The sequence below is a fragment of the Lissotriton helveticus genome, chromosome 7 (genome assembly GCF_964261635.1).
Source record: "Lissotriton helveticus chromosome 7, aLisHel1.1, whole genome shotgun sequence".
Classification (NCBI taxonomy): domain Eukaryota; kingdom Metazoa; phylum Chordata; class Amphibia; order Caudata; family Salamandridae; genus Lissotriton; species Lissotriton helveticus.
In genome coordinates, this window is record NC_136068.1 from 723702270 (window position 1) to 723724814 (window position 22545).

Here is a 22545-nt window from a genome sequence, read left to right on the forward strand (position 1 = left end):
CGCCATTGATGACTCAGGACTCAGCATCATGTGTGGGACCTGCTGGGCCGCTGGGAGGGCTCGCATGATGTGGACTATGCCATGGTGGTAGGACTGGGGCCTGGAGCTTGCACGGGCACGTGGTGTGCCTACTGGTGGACACACCGGCGGAAGCAGGTGAACAGTGGGGCCTGTGTGTGCAGGGGTGGCGGTGTCTCTCTCTCTCTCTCCCTTCCTTTCCTTCTCTCTCTCTCTCACTCCCTCTCCCTTCCCTCTCTCTCTCCCTTCCTTTCCTGCCCTCTCTTTCTCTCTATGGCTTACTTTCCTTCTCTGTTTCTCTGTGTCTCGATCCTTTGATGTGCGCATGACACACGTCCTGATTTTGTGCTTTATTTTCCAGGCTGTGATGTCGAGACTGTCCCTGACGGAACGACAGGAGTCTTACGCATTGGTGTTTTGTGGTGTATTTCAATAACGTTTTTGGCTGTTACTTCAGTGTTGTGTGACTGTTTCTCGTTCTTCTGGCCACACATGTGTATTTATTTTGGCAATGTGCATCATCATGCGTTTTTTGTGGCTCTTGTGTCATGAACGGTATGTGTATGTCCGGGGGTGTCGGGCCGGGGGGGGCCTGGGGGTGGTGGTGGGGGATGTTTTGGCCCTCATGGGTATTGGAGCTGCATGATCATTGTCTCCATGGCATCTGTGGGTTGTCAGGTGTGGCTCTTGGCTGGGCTCCCTTTCATGCTGTGGGTAGTCGTCCTGCTTAGCACCAGCAAAAGGCTGGTGTTAAATCCCTGGTGCTTTTGCGGCTAAGCGTATGTTTTTTTTTTTAAGTTTCAAAAACCTTTATTGAATCATTTTACGGTACATCAGTGCAATACACATTCGGCGGATCATAAGTTGCATTGTATAACAACATTTGCCACCTTCCCGTAATAACATTGTCTGAACAATAACTTCCCCCCCCAGTAGTATCCTAGATGCCAACACAAGTCCTTTCGGTACAACAGGGGGTGGTGATGGACGGAGCATCTGAACCAATCAAACACTCAAACCCGGTCAAAGGATCTGGGTTTGATCCATCACCGTTCTTTAGCCCACTCTGTCACCCCAGTTCAGACATGGCTATATGCAAATCAGTCTGACCCTGTGCCTCATGGGAACAGTCCAGCCCGAACCGCCAAGCCATGCCTTCCCTGGACCGGAAACAAGCTTCCGAGGACCGGTTTCTGGCATTACAGACGTCTTCAGCCCGGCTTGCTTGAATCCAGTGGCAAAGTGAGCAAGGGACTCACGTCTGAGCATACCCTGCCACACTTATGGCGGCCAAAGCGGTACAAAAGGGGGTGGTGATGGACGGAGCATCTGAACCAATCAAACACTCACACCCAGCCAAAGGATCTGGGTTTGATCCATCACCGTTCTTTAGCCCACTCTGCCACCCCAGTTCAGACATGGCTATATGCAAATCAGTCGGACCCTGTGCCTCATGGGAACAGTCCAGCCCGAACCGCCAAGCGATGCCTTCCCTGGACCGGAAACAAGCTTCCGAGGACCGGTTTCTGGCATTACAGCCGTCTTCAGCCCGGCTTGCTTGAATCCAGTGGCAAAGTGAGCAAGGGACTCACGTCTGAGCATACCCTGCCACACTTATGGCGGCCAAAGCGGTACAAAAGGGGGCTCTTGGCTGGGCTCCCTTTCATGCTGTGGGTAGTCGTCCTGCTTAGCACCAGCAAAAGGCTGGTGTTAAATCCCTGGTGCTTTTGCGGCTAAGCGTATGTTTTTTTTTTTAAGTTTCAAAAACCTTTATTGAATCATTTTACGGTACATCAGTGCAATACACATTCGGCGGATCATAAGTTGCATTGTATAACAACATTTGCCACCTTCCCGTAATAACATTGTCTGAACAATAACTTCCCCCCCCAGTAGTATCCTAGATGCCAACACAAGTCCTTTCGGTACAAAAGGGGGTGGTGATGGACGGAGCATCTGAACCAATCAAACACTCACACCCAGTCAAAGGATCTGGGTTTGATCCATCACCGTTCTTTAGCCCACTGTTCAGACATGGCTATATGCAAATCAGTCTGACCCTGTGCCTCATGGGAACAAGTCCTTTCAGCACAGACGATTTCTTACTCCGCAGAAGTTAGCGACATACCGTGCAGGTATCCACAAAGCTCCATGCAAGCGGAGGTAGATGATACAGTACACAAGAGCTGAACCCTCCAACGCCTGGGCCTCCCTCCAGGTCCAACTCCCCCCTCTGTACACATATGTGATTCCGCCAAGTCGTCTCAGACGGCCCCCACATCCACCCGACCTTAGCATATCTCAAACCTTTACACAGCCATTCTTTCTTGAGTGTTCAGGGCCCCCCCCGGCTCGGTATTATTCTCCGCCTCTGTAACAGTTCCCTCCAACCCTTCGTCAGCAGCACTGCCTTGTGATAACAGATAAGTGGTAAGTGAGCCCCATATATCCCTCGGGCATGACTTAATGAGTGCGCAAAAAGGATACAAAGTTCCCCAGGGGAAAAGGTATATCTACAGAGGAGAGATGAATACAGAGTAGACCATCAAGGGACCAAAAGGTTCCTCTGTCGGAATTAGAGAGCCTCACACACCCAAGGCGTTTAGGTGTGGAACACACCCTGACCGTAGGGTGTCCAGTGTCATCATTGGCTCACTGCTCCTCGTCAGACCGGCGCTGCAATGTCTGACGGGGTGTCAGGAGGCACCCTTTTGGCGGAGTTCTTTTATTCCTTGCCGGCGGTGTGTGCGAGTCAGGGAGATGGTAGTGTAGTCGGTGTAGAGAAAGTGAGTAATAAAAAGGGTAACCAGTCCACAATAGAATTTATTGGTGTGGCTGCTTCCCTGATTAAAAGGGGGTGGGAGGGGGAGCGAGGCACTGTGTGATGTATCAGAACCTAGCTCTACCCCCTGGTGTGGTCAACATGTTTCTCGCCATCCGGCGATTCGTCAGGACCAAAAAAGTACTACACGTGAAAAAGGTGCTAAAAAACACAACAAGAAAAACAAAACACGATACAAATACAACCTCACTGGGTCGGTTGAGTAGAGGGCCAGAGGTCCTGCTCTAATAAGGCGACCCTAAAGAAGAATAGAAAGGGCCAGTCGCTCCGCACCCTGACCAGGTGCCGCGAGCGTGAGGGGTAGGTGTCTCTGGCCGCTGGCGCATGGACTAAGGCATCACCACCAGACAGCGCTGGCCTCACGGGAGCAGACTCCTCCCACCCCCTTTTAATCAGGGAAGCAGCCACACCAATAAATTCTATTGTGGACTGGTTACCCTTTTTATTACTCACTTTCTCTACACCGACTACACTACCATCTCCCTGACTCGCACACACCGCCGGCAAGGAATAAAAGAACTCCACCAAAAGGGTGCCTCCTGACACCCCGTCAGACATTGCAGCGCTGGTCTGACGAGGAGCAGTGAGCCAATGATGACACTGGACACCCTACGGTCAGGGTGTGTTCCACACCTAAACGCCTTGGGTGTGTGAGGCTCTCTAATTCCGACAGAGGAACCTTTTGGTCCCTTGATGGTCTCCTCTGTATTCATCTCTCCTCTGTAGATATACCTTTTCCCCTGGGGAACTTTGTATCCTTTTTGCGCGCTCTAGACCTGGACACGTACACTGGACCCCTTGTTAATATTGTCCGCCCATAAGTTCCTCTTGTTATTAAAAATGACTTAATGAGTAACATTTCTGCGTAAAAACCTAGATTGTCTTGCCATGTGGTCATGGCATGGACCCAGCGTTTAAATTTGGGCGCGCGCCCTGTCCCCAGCGACTAGCCACATGACGTTTCGCAAGAAGCAATCCCATAGCTAAAAAAAAATTGTGCGGTGTGTTGATGTCTTGAGATAGTCCCAGGAGGCCCATCTAGTTGGATCCCTAACATATTTGACAGTCCCTTAAATGCTTGTTTCCAGAAGCATGCTACCTGGGGGCAACTCCGTGCCAGATGCAGAAAGTCCGCTCGTTCCCCACCACGTCTGATGCACCTGTCGTCGTCCGGGAGATGGAATCTGTGCAGTCTGGCCAGGGTGTGATATAATCTATGCCAAAACTTAAAATGTATGAGATGTAATCTGCTATTCCCAGTGACAGCTTCTGTGTGTGTACAGCTATGTTCCCATTGATCATCAGACAATGGGACTTCCAGATCTTTGTCCCATTCTTGTCTGGCTCTAATCTCGTGTGATGGCCTGGCTGCGTGCGTGTGTTTATATAGAAGAGGCACAGCGTGCCTGGGAGGGTCCACCTGCAGAAACGCATGCAAGGGGTCGAATGTGGTTGGCTCCTCAGGAAATGCTGGGGTTGTCGCCTTCACACTCCAACGAAGTCGAGTATAAAGGAATGTGTCCATTATTGTTGGTGTATGTGTGGGAAAGAATTTTTCTTTTGTACGAAATTGCTCTCCAATATAGAGATCACCCCAAGTGGAGTAGTTAAGACCTTCGAGCATCTTACGGCATATTCCCTCGTCCATGACAGCAAGCAACTGGATTTCGGATCAGGGTCATCTTAGGGGAGTATAGCATCAGGGCCTCCAAATATACGGGCTATTCGTTGCCACCCCACTACCGTGCAATCCACGGTGGAGGGATTCCGTCCGCGTTCACTCACGACGTGAAGAGGTAGCCGATGGGGGTGTCGGTGCCATGTAGCCATTCACAACCGCCAGGTGAGGCATATAGGGCGGTGGGTGGAACCAATATTGCACAAAGTGAGCCTGTGCACTATAGTACTAAAATTCGAAGTTAGGTACGTCGTATCCTCCCTGATGGTAGGGCAGCATCTTGGTACGCAGGTTGAGGCACGCCTGTTTCCCCCCCATATAAGACTCGTGAGCTGCGTCCTGAGTGTTTTGAAGAAGAAATTACCTGGGTGGTACAGTATATTAATAAATAGGTACAGCAATGCGGGCAGCAGTACCATCTTGATCAATGAGATTCTTCCTGCTATGGATAGGGGCAAGAGCAACCACTTAGTGACAGAGTCAGTGATTTTATCCATGGCTGTACTATAATTGGCTCTCATCAAAGCGTCTTTGTCCCTGGTGATGTATATGCCCAGGTATTTGAGTTCTTCCGATCCCCAAACCAGCAGGTAGTCTAGCTGATGTGGATGGGTGTTATCCGTCAGGGGGAAAACTGCAGATTTAGACCACTTAATCTGTATACCAGATATGACCCCAAATTTGGTGATTTCCCTGAGGATGGGGTTCAGATTTTCCTGGGGTTTGTGGACGTATAAGGTCATGTCATCCGTATATACGGAAATAAGCAACTGTCTGGCCGGGTAGATTAGCGCTCTGTCATTGTGGTGTTGGCGCAATTTAGCAGCTAGAGATTCAATGGCTAGGGCAAATAAGATGGGAGACAGGGGGCAACCCTGTCGCGTCCCTCTAGAAATGGGAAAGGGCGAGGATCTCACGCCATTTAAAAGCACCGAAGCCACCGGACGGCAATAAAGTAATTGTATCCATTGGAGGAAGGAGGTGGGCATTCCAATGCGGCTCAAGACGCCCATCAGATAATCCCATTCTAAGGAATCGAACACTTTGGTAGTGTCTAGAAAAATTGCCACTGCTGTACATTGGGGGTCTATATCCTGTAGTACTGCGGCTAGAGTTCTGAGGTTGTGCGCAGTGGCCCGACTCGGGATGAATCCCGCATGGTCGGGTAGTACCAGCCTCTGCATCAGCAAGTTGAGTCTAGTCGCCAAAACTTTTTCGAGTGTTTTCATATCGCAGTTTAGTAAAGACAGGGGCCGATAGGAGTCACAGCATATTGGGGGCTTCCCTGGTTTGAGTAAAGAGGTGAGCAAGGCTTCACGCATAGACTCTGGTAGGCATACCTCCTCGTGTGCAGCATAAAAAACTTCCCTGAGGATGGGTGCTAATATAGAAGCATATACTTTATAGAATTCGATCGGTAGCCCGTCCGATCCCGGGACCCGCCCTGATTGTATCTGTAATTTCGTCCAGTTCCAGATTGAGGTCCAGGAACTTACGTTGAGTGTCTGCCAACCACGCCAAAGCCGTGTCATCTAGGTAGGCCGCCAGGTCTAGTGGGTCCCCTCTCTGGGAATAATACAGGGTGCTATAGAAGTCTCTGAATGTATTGAGCTGGTCGGGGAGGTTTCTGTGTAGGTTGCCTTGCGCGTCCTGTATGAGTGTGACATAGTTGGAAAAACCTAGGGGCCCTAACTGCGGTCGCCAGAGCCTTCCCCGACCGGTCGCCCTGACCATACACTCTCGCCATGTGTGGCCTGCTTGGAACCTGCTCTCTCTGTCAGCCAGTTCTTCGTATTCTTTCAGCGTGTCACGCATCTTGCCTTTAAGTGTGTGTCCGTCGGGGTCCGTGATGATGTCAGTTTCCAACTGTTGAAGTGTCTTTTCCAGTATGCTAAGGTCGTTACGTAGTGGCTTGAGGATACCACCCCTTTGGAAATGCACCACCCTCGAGCCATGACCTTGAAGGCTTCCCATACTATGGTGACACTGGAGACAGAATCCATGTTACGTTAAAAAAAGTCCTGAATATCCTGTTCTATTTCTGCCTTAAAAACTGTGTCCTGCAAGTGTAAAGGGCTAAGGCGCCAACTCCTGTAAGGGGAGTGTTGCAGCGGAGTCTGCAGGTTCACCAAGACAGGCGAGTGGTCGGAGTACGTTCGGGCTAAATGTGTCACGTGTCCCAGCCAGTGTGCCATTCCCGCAGACAGTAATATGTAATCTAGTCTAGCCCAGGATGTGTGAACCGATGAGTAATGGGTGCCCTCTCTCCCGGTGGGATGTACGTGCCTCCAAGAATCTACTAAGCAGTTGTCAACTATGAGTTCCTATAGTGCCCTGCTTGAATTAGTATAGGGGGCTGGGAAGGCATTGGATCTGTCCAGTTGAGGCTGTACCGTTGTGTTGAAATCTCCGCCCCACACCACGTAGGTAGTACCTATCTCCTGAATCGTGTTCCATAATTGGAGGAGTGTGTGCGGCTCGTCAGTGTTAGGGCCGTAGTAGTTGGCAAAAGTCACATCGTATGTGTTTAGTTTCCCCCAGAGAAGACAGTAACGCCCACCTGCATCTGTCTCTGTCCCTCCTGGTACAAATGCCACCCCTTTTTTAACTAGGATCATAACCCCCTGGGCATAAGTTGAGTAGGATGCAAAGGAGCGATGTGAAGCCCATTTTGAAGCGAACAGGGGCTCAGTCTTGGAGCACAGATGCGTCTCCTGTAACATGGCAACTGAGATATGGTGGTGATCCAAGTATCACAGCACCTGCCTCTTCTTCCTCGGGTTGTTCAGCCCCCGCACATTCCATGACAATATTTTAATAACATGCTTGTCTTGTGAACTATCTACCATTACCACAGTGGAATTGATATGTACTCAACTGTGCTGTTGTTGCTATTAATGAATAAATAGGTAGCCATGTGACATCTAAGGTATTCTGCCCCCTCCCACACCAGCTCCCCCAACTTGCCGAGTACACAGTCCCCCCCACCCTTTGAACAAGCCTAACTACACTCTCACTTCCCCATTTTAACATGTCAGAATGGGGAACGCCCACATAGGAAAACACCAGGGGTACACGACCCGCCCTCTGTCTTCCATACTTTTAGCCGCCTCCTGTACCGTCTTACAACATACAGACCCGGCGGGACGGGGGCAGATTGCTGTGCAGATTATAGAAAATATATAGTAAACAGTTTAATACATCACCCTTGCAGATCATAACTTCAAAAGCAGAGTATCCAAGAGACCAGCTAGATTCATAGAGTTAGTAAAGTCATCAGTCTGCGTCCGATAGGGGAGAGTGAGACCCGGAGCGATCCTGTGCTCCAGATCCCGCCGATGCATCCCTGCGGTGATGTTAGAGATATTCCTCCACCTGTTGCGGGTTCTGAAAAAAATATTGCTTCCCAAGATGAATAACCTTCAGTTTTGCTGGGTACAGCATAGCGTAAGGGATCTCCTGCGCCTGCAGTTTCTTCTTAACTGCGGTGATCTTGCGCCTGGCCTCCTGCACTGACTGAGTGAAATCGGGAAAAAATGCCAATGTTGTGTTCTCATAGTGCACTTGCTTTTGTTCGCGGGCCAGTCATAGAACTGTATCCCTATCTCGATAGTTCAGAAATCGGGCTAACACCGGTGTGGTGCTGCTCCCGGAGGGGGGCGAGCCACCAGGGATCTATGCCTTCGCTCCACAACCAGGTGTGCCGAGAAGGGTCCCCTACCAGACAGGTCCACCACCAATTTCTCAACAAACGGCCCACATTGGTGGATTCCACCTGGCCTAGGATACGTACGTTGTTCCTTCTGGAGTGCGCTTCCAAATCCTCATTTTTGGCGGCTTGTTCCTTCTGGAGTGCGCTTCCAAATCCTCATTTTTATCGGCTATGACTTGGACCAGCTTATCCATGTGTGTGAGTTGGCCTTTACTGGAGGCGGCGCCATCCTCCAGGTCCAACACCCTGGTTTCGACTTTCTTGGAGAGGTGCTCTTGTTGATCCAATTTGTTAACCACTGCTTCCATTCATGAGTCCATTGTGTCCATTTTGGCATCTATGTACTTGAGGCTTTGTTTCATACCGAGCAGGAGCGCCTTCCAGTCTTCTTCCACTTCCCCCGTGGTGCCCAAGTCCGCACGCTCCGATCTGTTTTTGCACAGGAACCCCTACTCTGCATCTCATTAGGGTTAGTTGGTGGTGTCCAATGTGGAGATATATTTTGGGGCAGTTATCGCGGGAATACTGGCGACGTCTGCAGGTTGCACCAGCTTGTGAATGGGGTGTTAAATCTATCTCCGCTTTTGATGGGTTAAGGTGGAGATAAATCGGAGATAAGTCCTTGTGAATATCTCCCTTAGTGCCTAGAAAACAAACAGAGTATGTAGACTATTACTATATTATTCTAGTGGCAGCTTGACATTAGTCACGCTAATATAATTAACAGAATCACAACAGAGAGGAATCTGTCCAGCAAACTTCGCATACATGTTTAACATTGCATGGCCATCCGGCCTTGCACGCCATAAATTTGAAAGGAAAAGGGAAACACATATAGATGCATTTGCTTACTTTTCAACATGTCTCTGACTGAGACATTGGGGCATATTACCAAGAAGTGTGTTAGTAAACGCACAACGCACATCCCCATATCGCCGGCTATCGCCGGATTTCATCACCTTTTTAGCGCGCAATTATCAATGCGCATCACGTAGGCGAATTGAAATCCGGCGATAGTCGGCGATATGGCACATTAGCGCATGAAAACAAAAACGTTGTTTTCACGCGCTAATGTGTTCCTTGATAATATGGGGGGGGGTGGATTCAGCTTTATGATCCACTCCCCGTGTTATCTATGCCCTAACACCTGGTCAGAGCAGGCGTTGGGAGACCTGCGATAAACGAGTTTATCGCAGGTCTCCCTCTCCCAACGCCTGCCTAGGTAATAGGGTGTTCCCACCTCCAACCACATTTTACATGTGGCTGGACGTGGGAACGCCCACTTTGCAAGTCATTAGCGATGTTTATCACCGACATGCAAAGTGGGCTTGCGCCATGCTTTAAAATGTCCTTGTTAATAGGGCTCTAGCAGTATCGCCGCTTTCTCGGCACAATTCGCCGAAAAAGCGGCGATACTTGCCCTTGGTAATATGCCCCATTGTTCTTGCCTTTTGGCGCAGATTTGAATAAATACATAACAACTTCCCTCATCTCTCCTTAGAGAATCATTGGGGAGTAGAGTATAATACACCAGGCAAATTGAGAGGGGAGGACATGAAGACTGGTTGCTGGAGAGGAGATGCCAGGTATGAGTATGAGAATGAGTAGGGATTTCTAAAGCGCATAGCTACCCTAGGGCGTCCCAGCGCTGGCATGACCTAAGTTCCGGAGTGGAGAGCATAGATGTTTAGGGTTCTGGGAAGAGCCATGTTTTTAATTGCCTTCGAAAGGCCCGGAGGTTGTGTTCCTTCCGCATGACCAGGGGGAGGGAGTTCCACAGTTTTGGGGCGTTGTAAGCGAACCGGCGCTCTCCGGATCGGGACCTTTTTATTCTGGGAACGTTGGCAAGGGAGAGAGAGTCAGATCTGAGCTGTTTGTTAGAGTGGTAGGGTTTAACGAACGGCCTCAGAATCGGGGGGCCTTTGCCTTGCAATATTTTATGCGAAATGCATAGGGTCTTAAAGGTGACCCTTTCTTTGACCGGGAGCCAGTGTAGGCTCCTGAGAGCTGGCTTTGCCGAGAGTCTTGATTTGGTTCCAGTTAGGAGCCTGGCAGCAGCGTTCTGGGCACATTGTAGTTTATGGATGACTGAAGCCGGTGCCCCTAGGTACAGGACGTTGCCGTAGTCCAGTCTGGAGTTCACCAATCCCTGCATCAGTAGTTTCCTAGATTGAAATGGGATCAGGTGGAGGATCTTTCGTGCCATACGGATGAGACTAAGGCATGTCCCCGAGGTTTTTCTGGCCTGCGTTTTAAAATTGAGGTCTTGATCCAACCAAATGCCCAGGCTTTTAACCTCGGGTTTGGGGTAGGGGGGGGGTTCCCATGCAAGGCGGCCAGGGGCGGAGTGGAGGCAGTTTATGAGGGTTGCCTAGGAGAAGTATCTCAGACTTTTCTCCGTTCAGTTTCAATCGAGATTCACACATCCAGTGGAAAACACTCTCGAGACAGTTTGCCAGATTGTCTAGGCTGTTGCTCAGCTGGTTAATCGAGACCACCAGCTGAGTGTCGTCGGCATACATGACTGTTTTTATTCCATATGGGGCGGTAATGTCCTCTTGAGGGGACATATAAACGTTAAACAGTGTGGGGCTCAGGGAGGAGCCCTGGGAGACCCCACACTGGAGAGTCATGGTTTTGGACGCAGTGGTGCCATCCGACACTTGGAAGGTTCTTTCTCCCAGAAAGGATTTGATCCAGGACAGGGCGGAGTCTGCGACTCCTATCAGACTTAGCCGGTGGATGAGGATGGTGTGGTCCACTGTGTCGAAGGCAGCACTCAGGTCGAGGAGGATCACTGCCACTGATCCTCCTGCGTCCAAGATGGTTCTTGCTTCTTCGACCATGGCTAGTAGAGCGGTGTCAGTGCCCTGTCCCGGCCTGAACCCTGTCTGGGATTGCCGCAGGAGTTGGTTAGCTTCCAGGAAATTCGAGAGTTGGTGGTTGACGATTCGTTCGGCCACTTTACTTATGGCAGGAAGGAGAGAAATGGGTCTGAAGTTGGCTGGGTCTGAGGGATCGAGTTGAGGTTTTTTTAGGAGAGCCCTGATGGTGGCTTTCTTCCAGTTGGCAGGGACTGCCCCCAGTTTGAAGGAGGAATTAATGAGGTGGGTAAGTGGAGGAGCGATCGTAGAGGCGACTAGTTTTAGTTTGCTAGTGGGAGCTGGGTCTGAACGAGCACCACTTTTTATAGTTTGTAGGGTGGATAGAAATATCTCTGTGGTGATCTCGGGGAGGGATCGGAGGCGTGGTGCCTCCGGACAGGGTGGGGGGGTGACTGGGATTTGAAAGGAGTTGGGGCCAGGAAGAGAAATGAGAATTTTGTCGATTTTCGACGAGAAGAACTCGGCCAGCTGGTTGCATCTTTTGCCCGATGGGTCCGGTGTAGGTGAGGGGTCTGGAATTTTGGTGAGAAGACGCACGATGCGATAAGTTTCTTTCGCGGAATTGGCTGCCGCTAATATCTTTTCCTCGTAGAAGGTTGCTTGTGTTTTTTTTATGCAGTTTTTATAGAGCTTGATGGCGGCCCTGTATTGGTCTTTGCTTTCCATCGACCAATTTCTTCTCCACAGGCGCTCGAGTTTTTTACATGTCTTCCTGAGGTTGCGTAGTTCTTGGGTGAACCACGGGGATTTGGCGGTTTTCTTTCTGCTGGGAAGGGATTTGACAGGCAGGGTATCGTCAAGGGATTGGGTGATCCACTCGTGGATTTGGACACTGCTTTTGAGGGATCTGGGTCAAGTACTGGAATGGTGGAAGAAAGTGCTTGTGCCCAGGAGTTAATGTCAAGATTTTTCCACGGGCGAGAGGGTGTTTGGGGGGGGGCGGGGGGTCTCTCAGGTGTCTCCGCCGAGAGTTTTAGTTTAAAGGGGACTAAGAAGTGGTCAGACCATGGTACGGGAATGGGGGAGTGTATTACCAGTCTAGTAAGATTGGAAAATATGGGGTCCAACAAGTGGCCTTTATTATGGGTGGGTTGATTGCTTTGTAGCTGGAGGCTTATTGAAGCAAGATCTGCTTTGAGGTCAGTGGCTATTTTGTTGGATAGGTCATCGAAATGGAGGTTCAAATCTCCCAAGACCGTGAAGTTCGGGGTTCGGCATGCGAGGGAGGAGATTGAATCCAATAAGGATTCACAGAAGCGCCGTTGGAGACCTGATGGGCGATACACTAGTATCCCTGAGATGGTGGTGGAAGGGGGCCGATGGATGGAGAAAAGTATGTTTTCACAGTCCAGGATAGGGCTTTCTTTAAACTGGCAGGATAGGTAGTCTCTATATATAATCGCTATCCCGCCACCAATAGCGGACGGTCTGTTCTGATGTTTTATGAGGAAACCTGGTGGGAGCGATTGAATGATGTCAGGCTCTGAGTCAGAGGTGAGCCATGTTTCTGTGAGAAAGAGTGCTTCAATTTCCGAGCCCTGTAGGAGTGTGTTGATTTCTGTCTGGTGCTTTGGGAGGGATCTGCAATTAACCAGGTCCATCCCTAAACAGGGTGGTTTAGCGGGAAAGTGAGGGGTAAATTTGTAGGTGCACTTCGGACAGCGAGACTGTCCTTCCTCTATAGCGATAATACAGCGGCAGGCGGCGGCTCTGAGGTCCCTCAACCCGAGCAGTGTTTTCTGGGTGTATCCGAGGGGCGATGGAGTAGGTGAGGCAGGGGTTATGGGCTCTGGGCTCGGTCTGGCGCGGACGGGCTTAGACGGGCTTGCCTTAGGCGCTCCCGCTGCGCTCGTCCGCTGCGCTTCCGGCCAGTGCACATGATAAATGGCTGAGGAGGAGGAGGTCAGGGGCGTGGCCTAAAAAGGGGCATGGCCTAAGTCCTCGCGCTGCTGGCATCGGGAGGATTACACAGGGTTAAGGCTGTTTGGTAGCGTTAAGATCGGCTACCTGTGAAAAGTCTGGTGCTCAAGTGCCCTGGTAAGTTTCAGTTTAACCACTTCCATGCTAATGACAAGGTCAGCTCGTCATGCAGTTTACTGGAGCTGTGCTTATGACGAGTTGACCTTGTCATGAACAATGGGAATTGATGATGTTTAGCACCCAGCGGGAATTGCCTTAGCAGGCAAGTTGTTAAAAAGATCAAACACAGATTACAGTGACAATGATAAATTTTAAAAAGCGCAGGTTGCTCTCCCGGCTTCCGCCTCAGGAGTGTGAGTCAATTTCTAGTACAGGGCGCTCGCATTCAGCGTCTTGTACTCGTCGCGGGGGGCGTGGCCTAAAAAGGGGGCGTGGCCTAAGTCCTCACGCTGCTGGCGTCGGGAGGATTACACAGGGTTAAGGCTGTTTGGTAGCGTTAAGATCGGCTACCTGTGCAACGTCTGGTGCTCAAGTGCCCTGGTAAGTTTCAGTTTAAAAAGATCAAACACAGATTACAGTGACAATGATAAATTTTAAAAAGCGCAGTTTGCTCTCCCGGCTTCCGCCTCAGGAGTGTGAGTCAATTTCTAGTACAGGGCGCTCGCATTCAGCGTCTTGTACTCGTCGCGGGCGTGGCCTAAAAAGGGGGCGTGGCCTAAGTCCTCGCGCTGCTGGCGTCGGGAGGATTACACAGGGTTAAGGCTGTTTGGTAGCGTTAAGAACGGCTACCTGTGCAAAGTCTGGTGCTCAAGTGCCCTGGTAAATTTCAGTTTAAAAAGATCAAACACAGATTACAGTGACAATGCTAAATTTTAAAAAGCGCAGTTTGCTCTCCCGGCTTCCGCCTCAGGAGTGTGAGTCAATTTCACAGGTGGCCATCTTTTGTTTTCAGGCTCATCAGCTTTCTGAGGTAGGCTGGGATCAGTACATGGCTTGGCATAAAATAGATTGGGAGATTGCTAATCATTCAAGCAATATAATAACCATAAGATTGAATACATATATAAGCGATAGGAAGGTATTAGGCTAATTTGTTACGAGTCATAAGGATGTGTGATATAAAATGCTTTTATTCTTTATACGGATCATTATGTGCTATTTAAGACTGTTGAGATTAGCATAATAATTACCAACATTCTGATTAATAATATTTATGTGCTAATTGCATATAATACAATCATTTCCCATTGTAAAATGACAACATCTGTGTTCCTCTACTATTTCCAGGGACCATAGTGTAAGTTAAGTTGTAGGTAAGACTTTCTCTGACAGTACTGTCTGTCACCTTAATATTATGAATCTAAATGTGCCTAGTTCGTCATAAAGAAGAGTGAAAACACCAGTCTGTTCTTCCTTCCTTTCTTCAAGGAGGTTGTCAAAACCTTTACCTTTCTATGACAAAGAGATCTGACCTGGGTGGTACATCACATTATGTAGGAGATACTAAATAAGGCTTCAGTGCTAGATTTACCAAACAGTACATAATCTGGTCACAAGAGATTTATTTAGCTTGAGTCATGTGCATGTTAAGGATGTGCAGAACTGCATAGTTTTGTCCATGTGTAATAGATGTATTTTTGTGAAAAGTATGTGTATTACACAAAATTCACGATCTGTGTAAAAAAATGTTTTGTAAGGTACGCCCTTGCTTATAAAAGTCAGTCAAGATACCTGGTCATTGCATTGGGCTGTCACCTGCCTGAAAATTACACTGGAAGTATGCTCTCTGATACCAATGTCAAGCATGATACCCGCTCAATGTAGAGGGGTGACATTTTTGGGGCCATCTTCTACTTGAATTGGTCTGCTGCATTCATAAATAACGTAAAAAGCACAAGAATAAGTCAAAATGGAAAATATGTCAAACATGTAAAACTCTATAATTAGGATTCACCTGCAATTATGAATGTTTAAAATAATATTACAATAGCAAAGTATATGTTTACTATTCCTCCTCTTTCCACTATAAGAGCTCAAAAGGAATCTCTTTCGATTCAGGAGTTTTTTCACTTAAAGAAATTATCTTTTATTATTCACATAAGGTTTACAGTCTACATGAAATAAAATGGAATGGTGATTACATAATCGGATCTAATTATTTTTTTTATTTTTATTTAAAAAAGGAACATGGGCTACCATTAGGGTGCTTTCTTACGTATGTTAGCTGTGGTTTTCTGCCAGCTTCCCTGCATTACAGCAGGCGTCCTACACCTGTTAATATGAAAGGAATAAAGTCTCAAGTTTAGTCGATTTGCAGGAAAGTACAAAGCAAATTCAGATGTAATTATGTGAGCTTTACCAAGATTCTCAAAATCAAAAGGAGTTCAATAATATCAGAGTGAGTTAAAATCAACTCTATAAATTCAATAAAACCAGCAAATGCAAATGTTTCAATCACGCTACACTGTGAAGGAATTAAAGAGCAAGCACATCTCCATGCTGCCACACTAGTACAGTGAGTGCAGTTGAAAAACAAGTCAATCAGAGCCTGCTGAGGTTTGTAGGCACAAGTTTAAACTAGCATTGACAATGCCAGAACGTTTGGATTATAACTGAAAGTGAATAAAGTCCCTGGTGAGTGTAGGAACTCAACTCCTGCATGCACTCTATCACTTATCATTGAACTCATGAAACCATTAATCCACTCACTAACTCATTTTTTGTATTCACCCACACACCCATCAACAATAAAACATACAATCTCAACTCTCATATGCAAGATACCTTAAAAGAATAAAAATACTAAAAAGGAAAAATAGCATCACCTAAATGTGGCAGATGTATGCTTGCAATAAAAAGAAGTAAAAAATTAAACATTGCAGCAGGCGATCACCTTGGAATGATATTGTGCATGGTATATTTACAGCCAGATACTTATTCACTCCTAATGACCTGTCGGCTTTAGCATATGCTTTTCAGAAGAAATAACTTGGTCCCACTACATCTGCTATAACGTTTTCAAATAAACAGATCAGACATATTGCACCCTGCATACCTTTTCCCATACAACAAATCAAGCCCAAATGCTTTAACAGGGGGTTTACTAACAAGAACATCTAAAGTCTACTGTTTCAAGCGTAATCTCTCGTACAAGGCAGCCAACAGGCATACAGTCAAAAACGTTCAAATATGTACAAAACAAAGGATTTAACAGGTAAATATCTTTATTTCTTCTTGTTTTTTTCCTCTTTTTGCAGCACACATAGAAAGAAGAAAATGCCTCTCAGGATTACTTTTGTGCACGAAGATGTCATTTTCTGTACAAAAACAATCCTGCCTATAATACAGGACACATTACACCATAACACAAAGGTGCTGCCATTGGCACTGGGCAACCAAAAGTGCTCCAGCGCTATGAAAGTACAGGAATACGCGGTATAATGGTAAAAAAGTTGTGTTCCTGCCCTTTCCCTTTAATGCAGAACAGCAAGAGGAAAGAATGATAAATCTGGCCCCTAGTGTTTCCCCAGGTCAGGAGACCAGCTTGGCAGAGCAGGAAGAGAGACCTAGAGCCTTACCAGAAGAGCAACTGTTGCTAGGAAGAGGAAGCAGTGGGTCAGAGGCTATGCACGACTTAAGTCTTTTGTCAGTCCTCACAGTAATGGGACTTTGAAAGATTGTGCTTGGAAATCAATTTACTGCATTTTGCAGTTTCACAATTATCACCTGATTTGAAGGGAGAAGGGACTGCACGACTTTCCTGGGAGTGACTGGAGTGCCTTCGAGCGCACCGATCTCCTTCCTTACATGAGGTTAGTATTGAAGAAACCCAATGAAACACTATGGGCCTCATTTATGAGACTTTGCGTCAGTTTTGCGCTTCTGATGCGTCACTTTTTGTGACACATCAGCGGCGTAAAACATGCCTCCTGTTACACACTATTTACAAAGTGACGCATCTAAGCAGATGCGTCACTTTGTAAACCCCTGCGCTACATTATACCTGCATCAGGTATAATGTATGCAGGGGGGCATTCCCCCGCAAAAAGCCTCGTAGAAATCTATGCGATTTCACTGCGTCACTTCTAGGACGCTGTTGCGTCAAAATCTTGCGCCTGCCTCACAGCAGGCGTAAGACTGATGCAGGCCCTTTCACATGGGGCTTGCCCCATGTGAAAGGACGCATTGCTGGAGTTGCATCACTTTTGTGACACACTCCAGCAATGCGTCACTTTTGTGCCACACAGATACGTCAGAAATACTGACATATCTGTAACTCCTTGCGACATGATGCGTCATATACTAAATATAACGCATCAATCAGGTCGCAAGGAAGGCGCACTGAGAAGTGACGCATCGCTGCTTTCACGCAGCGATGCGTCACTTCTCATAAATGAGGCCCTATACATGTTTGATTGTTAGGCAACCATATTAACAAACGTAGGTCTGAAATAAGATTTTTTTTATTCAAGTAAGAGGCTACATTTGATTGAACTTTGGTCTTCTCATTGGCTCAAAAGACTTTCTTTGGAGAGACCTCATGTTAATTAATAGGTCTGGCCAAAATATTTTTTTTCCGTTTAGAAGAGACCTTATCTATGTCTAAACAAAACACCTTTCATGTTTTTTGCAAGTACTACTTCCTAAAGGCAGTGGCATGGTTTTATTCTCGAGAATACCTAGTTTCATGATTGTTGTCACTTTTAGGGGCGTGTAAAGTGAGTGCAATTTGATTTAGCATAATTAGAACAATTTCTGAAAAATGACACAAAAAGATGTATAATTATATGAAGCGCAAAACTAGTATTTGCCTCTATACTGTAGCGCAAAATGCTTTTTAGTGTACAATTTGTACACAAGGACACTTTTTGCACTACAACAATTGTGAAACAGATGGTAGCATAGCAAACAGCTGCTGCTCACGTTCTGGTTGTTTGAGTTGTTCCCATTCACTTGCACTACATTTTTTGTCATGAATTAAGCTAATTTAATCAATTTAGAGAAATCACATAAATTCCGAAATTTCAAGTAACAAGCGTAACACGGAATTTCCTTAATTTACATGATGTTATGCTAGCATAATAGAAATTTCTCCAGGGCCAAATTACCATGAGTTAATGTCTGTAGGCAGGAGGTCTCTATTGTGAAATCCCACTGATTAGTTAATGAAAGGGTAATTGGTGTTGATTAACATCAAGATTTTGAACTGTGCTAATCCTTTCTAGACACTTGTAGGAAGAGTTGTATATTGCTCTACAAACCATACCTTTGTAAAGATTAGTACATTTTCACGTAGTGTTTAGTTCTGTGTGCAAAGCAGTACGTTTTCTTATCTAAAGTAAAAGCACTGGCTAAGCATTGATTTAATGAGTGCTACTGGTGTGCATTGCTGAGCTCAGAGTTTCTTGCAAACAACACCTCTCTTAGTCAGCCTTGGACTACTCTACTTCACTAACTTGAGTTTGTAGTAGTAATAAAGGATGTTCACCGTTTCTAGTTTGGGGTAGAGGGGAACAGCTCAATTGACACAATTTAAGCCTAGTAAATCTTGAATGCCCTGGGATCTTACTAAATGTATTTTGCATAACTGAGGTGTGGGAAACATATACCAGCTTTGCCTCAGTTGCAAAATGGCCAGTGTTTCTCTGGTGGCTGGGCCCACCATAGTTAACTAATACAGTTGATATTTGTGTAGCGCAGCGATACATGCAGGAACACATCATCTAAGCATATATTGACATATTTGACACATAAATGAAAAGTCGCAGAGCACCATACCTATCGACCTTTCATGAACATAGGCAAAGAGACACACGGGCACCCGTGCTCACATACGACCAGAAGTGCAGTACCAATACATCCAGGGTTCTTGCTGCTGTTCCTGCTGGGCTGTGGGGACTACATTTCCAGTTCTCCTGCTAACTGTATCAAAGGCCTGCATCTGGTTTCCCGGTGCAGCGCGATATATGAATCCCAACCTCCATGCGCAGTGTGAGACGTCCAGGATACTTTGCCAGTTCTTGGTGCTGTTCCTGCTGGCCCCGAGTACTAATTGTCCCAGTGTTCCTGCTCCTCGTGTCAAGGGGCTGCATCTGGTTTCCCCGCGCTGTGCGCTATATAGCACCCAACCACCACCTGCGGAATGGGCCTGGGTGCATGCCCAGGCCAAGACCGGACCCGTCTACGGCTGCAGGAGGCTGATCTGGGCCAACCCCCTATCGTCTACATCCAAGGATAGTACAGTAAGCCTTTTTCTGATTTCTTAATGGTGTCAATTAAAGGGCTGTGGGGAGAAAAGGGCAAAAAGAAAGCAGCATTAACAACAACTGCTTCCCCTGCGGGCCCTACAAACTCAGGCTCCTGCTCCGCCCTTGATGGGTTACTTCAGCGGCCAGTGGGGGTTCTGAATAAAGAAACCGAACTGGCGGAAAGAAGATTGTTATTGTCCTCACCTCCAGCTCGTGGAGTGATACCCATGGAGCGAACACTGTCCCCCATAGACGTGACAGAGGGCCTCAAGCACAATCACATGAGTCAGATGATCCCACCATCCCCATTGTACTGAGATATCAAATAAACTCTCCCCTTACCACGAACCAGTGAAGGCCCACACGGAATCCTAAAACTAAAACCTGGCAAGAGAAAGGGGATGGAGGGTGCCCTGAAACCAAAGAGACTCAGATCAAACCCCCCCCCCCCTCCACCCCCCCCAAGATGCGCTGAGTGGGGAAAACAACAACGTTGGGGTTGGGTGGGCCTCCAAGACCTGAGAATCTTCGTGCTGATATCATGATCATCACAAGAGACATCCTAACCCCGATAAAATCACGTTTGGGTAAGATCAAAGACCATCTCCTTGGTATCCAAAATGTTATTTTAAAAAAAGTGGTATATTATCCCTACTATAAATAGACAGTCCTTCTCAGCAACAGAGAGTGATCTGGCCCTGAACTCATATCCCTAGGACGCCCTAGGCACTGAACAATATGGTAGGCAGCCCGGCAGACAAGAAAATTCTGAAGGCCCATTATTAGCCAGAAGCTGTAAGGCTGCAAAACCTTCAAATCTTTGGCCTGGAGCAGAGAATAGAGCAACATATCAACGAGACCAAATCAAAAATGCAGTCTTGGTTTATTAAGGGTCTGTCAGCCTGTGCAAAAATCTTTCTACACCGCACATGTTGTGATTTTGAAATGCGTTGTGACCTTACAAAATGGCTCAAGTGAAGATCATGACCAACTGAAAAATAAGGTGGTATATTGGCTAAACAAAAATTCAAGCTACCAAAGCAAAGAATAATACACAATCATATTAATCATGTGCGAAGGGTGGACTGGGTAGGGACCATTTAAAAATGGGGGTCTTTTGACTGCCGTGGTAACTTTTAGAAGTGAGCAGCTGGCAAGATCGACTCTAATCAACTTACAAGAACCCAGATATTCACGACTGAAGCTTTCCCCTTAGGCTTTTTATACAGAGCAATCAGTGCACTCCATCATCATCCTACCCTTCCTGTGCACCTTACAACTTTTGAGGTGCCAGTTTCAAACAGATTTGAGCCTATTGCCCACCTGGAACAAAAAGACTGACTTACTGAGGCCCCTACGGAGGCTCCTTCCATCAAAATTACAGGGGCAATACAACTCCTCCTCAACAGGAGTGGGTTGTAATACGATTTCTTGGAAGATTGCTTGGCTAGGGACCAAGTTAAATAACCCTGAATGGAATAACTTCATAAACTGAGACGGTATTTGTCTGCAAGAAACTTGGACCCAAGAGGAGGTTCATATAAATGGGTATCATGTTTTTGGGAGCCAGCATGCCCCTTCCCAGCAGGCAAGTGGTGTGTAGCAACATTGGTATCAGTCCTGATCCCCGCCTGAAATGTGTATAAAATTTGGTCTTTAAGGATTTTAATCCTGAGGTTAATGACTCTTTTGAAAATGTTGTTACATATTTCTTTTTGAAGATAACACTCCAAAGGATATTATTATGAGCAGAGGATTTTAATTTAAAGCTGTGCAAGTTAAGTGCAAAACGGGTTTCTGGTGGGGTGGGTAGAGTTCACGGAGTTGAATTCCCCCCCCCCCCCCCCCCCCCGCGAAATAGTTCCGTGCACCCCTAATTTAAATTCATCCATTGTAAGTATTTCACTGTGTGAGTGAGACAGCTGATCTAAACCCAACTGTAAAGGCAAACACGTCAGCCAACACAAGGGAAAACAACTCCTACAGTGCATCAGCTGAGCCCTGGAGGGTCACAACAAAAGAAGGACAGGACCCAGGGCTACTTGACTGCTCGGTGCTCTGTAGTCTCGTCATCTTGCCCACACAGTGTGAAGTATCAAAACCTGCGTTCTCATGATTTTAAAAAGACGGTCTGTATGACATAGCGCAATGAAGAAAAAGGCATACTAGTTTACACTGTGGCTCCTGCTGGCTCTAAATCTCCCAATTCCGTACCAACTGCAGAGAGCGGGATACAAATTTCACCTTTTAAATCAAATTAATATCTTGTTTCGAAATGAGTGTAACAGGATTCCACTGCATTACAAATGCCCCAACACAAACACCAAGAAATCCTCTATGGTACTCTTTTTCAATACAGTTATGTACCGGTGATTAAATAGTTCTTACCTTCAGCGGGTCCCATTCCTTAGAGTGGTGTGCGTCAGGAGGCAGCCCTCCCCTGCCCCCGCTTTGGGTAGCATACCAAGGTTGGAAACCTGTCCCACTTCCAAGGAGGGCTGTGGAGCCTTCAGCACAACACCCTAAAGCAGAGGTCTTCAAACTTTTTTAGGTTGAGCCCCCCAGCTGAATTTTTTTAGATGTTGGGCCCCCCCAACACCTGACAGAAATTTCTGGAATCTGGTACACTACATGATCGACTGCCACGCGCATATTACAGGCCATATTCGGCAAATAATGTTCAACACAATAAGAGTGTTTAGTAAACTGCAGGTTTGTGAGTGGGTGTGGTGAAATGACAGGTGTATTACACAGCCCAAAACATAATTTTCCAAGATAAAATGTGCGCAAATTCTTTTTACTAGGATGCTTTGTTTTACACAGGACATAGATTAATAATAACACCACCAACATGAATGTGACGGCTGTGCCGGTGTTTAGCCACATTTAGACTATCAATCTGTGGGTGGATTTTTGCTACTGCCATCCTCCACTTGTGCTCCACATCTATTCTTGAACGGTACTTAGTCTTTAACCGCATGCGCGCTAGCGTTTTTCCCGCTGCATGCTGCGTTTTTGTAAATACCGCGTTACATGACAAGCTCAGCTCATCATGAGCGTACGAGCGTCGTCACTCATAACGAGCTGAGCTCGTCATGAGCGCGGAAGGCGTTAATACCGCAAGGACTGAGAACCCAATCTCACAAACTCCTTAATAAATAAATAAATACATTGTAAGATGTAAAGCACCAAGCATAAGTGAACTAAAGGGAGGATTGCTGTGATGAACCCACTATAGGGAA